Here is a 4,844-nt window from a genome sequence, read left to right on the forward strand (position 1 = left end):
ACACGATTGCGCGCGAGTGGTTGCTCGATCCAGCACACTGTCGCCCGGTGCCTGGCGGCAGCCGGCAGAGTCAAAGTTCACCCCGTTCGATCGCCACAAGACGTGCTGCATTCATTTAAATGAGAAATGAGATCAGATGGAACGGAAAGGGGAGGGAGGGGATGGGCACACAAACAAAACTACGGGAGGAATGGGCACGGAACGGCCACCAACTACACGCAATAACGTGATAAAGCACTTCGGCACAACCCATATGAGCAGCGCTGCTTTGTGAGTTTAATTCCGAAGATACGCGAACACGGTATCGCGGCGCTGTTCTTAGCACACACGTATGCGGTGGCCAGGCGAGAGTTCATTAGCTTATGACATTGTGCGGCGCAATGAGTTGACAAGAAAGTGGCGACGAGAACCGGGGCGAGATCGACCCAATCATACTGCGTCAATAGATTGCGCAACCAACCACGGACGGCTGCGCTAATTTCCACGCCATCTGTTGGCTGTTGAACGGTGTGTGCGTTGTAGCAGCATCCCTTTTCCGGTGTCGATCCTGCTGACCCGCAGCATTTGGCCGCTGCGCAAGTGCCTGTCAAACGTTGCAGATAATTTAACGGACATGGGCAGTAACGCATGTCCAGCAGGACACGTCAGGCGCGACGGACGGTTTCGGGCACCATCTGTGCTCAGCACAGAAACGGAAGTGTCTCGGTGTGGGCACGCGTCCTCTCTCGCGTCTTGACGATCGGAAGATCGCGAAGATCCAAATGCCCACGGACGATGGGATGAAGGTACGTGTCGAGAAAGGCGGCAGCGTCTGTGCGTTCGCCCGCAGCTACGCAACGGCGTTGACTTTACCGACCCTCATTTGCAGCCGGTACAGCCGGTGCATTGCAGTGTCTAGCGAGGGCAACGGATTCCACACCGACGTCCGTTGACGCACTTCCACCTACGAGCGAGCGTTTTGCTAAGGACGAAAGGGCGCGCGCGCGCGCCCAAGCGCCCGCTTACAGACACTCTCATCTCGAGAGGGAAAAGCAAAAAAAAAAAAAAACGGGCGCGAAAAAAGCCAAAAAAGGTGGAAGTAAGATAAAGGAACGCACCATAAAGAAACATCGACCCTAACCTTCTTTATTCCTCTATCGTAACCACGCTAATTGTAACTTCGTCGTTGCTTTTTTATCCCCTCACTACCCTGTTTCGCCCTACGCTTGCTATATTCCGCCGTCTGTATATCCTTAAGGTTTCACCTTTCTTGCGATCCATTTGTTTTTATTTTCCCTCTGCTTTTTGCTGTTGTTGGTGATCACCATCTATCTCTTTACATTTAGAGACACGGGCTGTGTGTGTGTTTTTTTTTGTTTCTCTTCCTTTATTGCCCTATCTTGGGATCGCTTCCTTCCAGAACTGGTGGACGATGCGCGTCGTTAAGCAAACGGGCAAACACACCGGGTCCTTTCGGGTCTGGCGAAAGGTGAAGGTGAAGTGCGCGTAGAAAGGGGTTGCTCACACTCACACATGCGTGTATGTTGTGCGTTAAGGGGTAGAACATATGGCTCTAGCAGAGGCTGACTTTCTGTGGGCACTGATGGTGCAATAGGGAAGCGAGCGAGACAAGAAAAAATACAGGAACAAGCACACCGAAACACGCGATACATCTCCGCACTAACCAATTTCCTACCGATTGATACTAGACCGATTGTTAATCGTAGTGCGCGGAGGGGTCAGTCAGGACGTGTGTTGAAAGAGAGAGAACAAGAATGAAAGAGAGAGAGAGAGAGAGAGAGAGAGAGAGAGAGAGAGAGAGAGAGAGAGAGAGAGAGAGAGAGAGCGCGATAAAAACGAAAAACGACGTGAAAGGTCCGGCTGATCCCCGGATCCGTTCGAGTGATTTCGATCCTCATCTCAACAACAGCTCGTCTCCGACAACTAACAGCTGCCCGCGGTAGTTACAGCGTCCGCGTCTCCTCCTGTGCGTATGTGTTACACCTCGCGACGCGTGGACCGCGACGACAGTCTGGGTTGCAAACCCAACATGGGCAGAAGTCCATCTGTTTGCTTTGGGGCCGTAGCTTCGCTGCTTACTGGTGAACTACGTTAGCGATTTATTGTTCAATTTACAGTATGCGAGAGTATAGTACCAGATGCTTTCTAAGACTGTACCGGTACTGAGTAGCGAGTTGCTCGAAGAGTTGTGCCCGTACAAACATAGGATGCTTGCTTACAGGCAAACAACGTCCAGAAGTTTTCCGTGCCGAGTTCTCAGGTAACATATATCTCCGGCTCTAGTGTACCAACCATTCCAATCAGCCACCAGCCAGGCAAATATTGACTCCGATCTGGGCAAAAAATGATGATAACACTGAGAGAGAGAGAGAGAGAGAGAGAGAGAGAGAGAGAGAGAGAGAGCGGCTTCCCACTGGAGATGATGGAAGATTCCGATCTTATGCAAACAACGAAACAACACACTGCATCAAACATCCAACAGTGTTGCGGAGTGATTCCCAAAAAAAAAAAAACTTAAATTCAACATTACTGGAAGAATGAGATATCATGCGTCTGAAAATATGTATAGGTTATATCTGGCCATGACACCCATGGAGAAGGAAAATAAGAAAGAAAGAAGAATGTTAAAACTCAAACTCCTGATAAGCACTGATGTAAGCGGTTGGAGGGTTGGGAAACATTTTGCCGTCCACACGTCGATTTTTCATCTTCCGTTTTTATTGCCCGTGTGACTAATCGCTTGAGTGGCTTATGTTGTTTCTTACGTCAATGCAAACAGAGAGACACTTGTATGAGAAAGAAGAGTGCCACAGAGAGCCGAACGCGCACATTGTCCATTACTTTTGCGCATCTTCCGCCCTATCCGGAATTCCAACCGGATCGGAAGAAGCAGCCAGCCGTAGGTGTTGGACGGAGCGGATATCGATTGCGCTCCGTAACCTTTCGGAATGATCGGGTCGGTCGAGAAACGATCTCGGAGCAATCTAGAGTAAACACTCTAGACAGCCTCGTCCATATCCATCGGGTACGGCCGAGCCTTTTCCGGTCGCATCAGACCCATGGTTCGTTATCGAGGCTCGAGCCGGAACGGACGCTGTGTTTGCAGACGGCGACCATCCCGTCCGCTGCAGTGCCGCCAATTTGTTGCTCGGCTTGTTGCCGTTTGGTGGAATGTGAAAGATATGACCTTCGCGCGGTGACCGGATCCTTTGTGCAAGTTATGTCGGGGAGTTGCAGCTTAGATTTTCTTCTTCTTTGGCATAACAACCGTCGGTCAAGGCCTGTCCGTACCACTAGAGGGCTTGGCTTTCAGTGACTTATTTATTATAGTCATAGTCAATCCTACAGATGGGGACACGGTCTATTCGGGGCTTGAACTATGACGGGCATGTTGTTAAGTCGTGTAAGCTGATGACTACACCAACATACCTGCAGTTTCAGATCAGGGGTTGGTAAAATTCGGCCAAATGTGGCCCACGAGAGAATCTGTTTAGCCCACCAAAAGCCTCAGAAGTTTGGACTTAGTTCGGACTAAGCGGCCGCTTGGGTTATCACAAAGAGGGCATAAGCTCAACGGACACAATATTTCTTAAACATATTGTATACGCTTGAGAATTGTTACTGAAGTAGAAATAATATTAAACTACAGACTTAGGTTTATACAGACTTATGTTTACGCCATAACTCTGTCTTTACCCGACACTGCGGTTGGATGATACGATAGGCGAACACCTGTTCTGTGAATGCTGTCTCTTGCTAATGATCGGGATTAAAACTGCAATATAGCAGTGAAATAAATTGCTCACATAGAAAAATATTTCTTTTTACATTATGCCACTCTATGAAAAAATGCGCTTGAAATACCACACAAAGCAAACATCCGAACATCCAATAACTCTATCATCGGAAACCATCCAAATTTGATCAATCTTATAGAATGGCTTTCAATTTTATTTTTATTTGCACAAATGACGACTGCATTACAAATACTCATAACTTCTAAATAAGGACAAAGCGTAAAGCTTACTAATTTAATGCAATAGATTAGTTTGGACAAAATCTAGGAAAGTAATATTATTTTATTTTTTATTATTTAGTTTAAATGCTTAACAAACCTCTGTCTTGATGTACAGAACAATAATATTCATTTAAGTTTCATGATTTTCTGGCATTAGTTAAATTCAGAAAGTATATTAAAGCCTGGGTTGTTTCTCCAAAATGGCGAATACAGTTTATAAATTATTTGATTTAACTTCACACCGTCATAAAAAAATATTTTTGCGTGAAACATATATTACTTCATGTGGTAAATGTCGACCGCAATTTTTTTACTTTTGGCTGAATAAAGCTGTTTTCGACATATATTAACTATATATTTACAAATTTATCATTTTCTAGTTTTACTGGCTTTTTCGGGAGTAGTTTCATTTCAGCAAAATGCTCAAAGAAAGGTTTCATCAACTTATTGGGAGAATTTTGAATTGCCCAGAGTTTATTTTCATGTCATGTTTTGGTTGACATGGCATCCAAAAACAACCCTAGTATTACACATTTTATCCCAAATTTTTATTCCACATAGGAAACTCGAACACACTTGTTTTACTTCTTGTAAACTAATTAAGGTAAACGTTTAAATTATTTTTGAATATTTTTGCAATGGCTGGTTTTCGAGAACATAACTGAATTCGCGAGTTTATCCACAAATATACTTTCAGCTCCTCTTCTGTGGTAAATAGATTAAAAGTGAATAATGAGAATACATACTGCTATATGCATCAACATAGAGATATTTTGTATTTTATTCGTTGGAAGCACCATTACCGTATTAAAGCATCACATGTCTA

The sequence above is a fragment of the Anopheles gambiae genome, chromosome X (genome assembly GCF_943734735.2).
Source record: "Anopheles gambiae chromosome X, idAnoGambNW_F1_1, whole genome shotgun sequence".
NCBI lineage: Eukaryota > Metazoa > Arthropoda > Insecta > Diptera > Culicidae > Anopheles > Anopheles gambiae.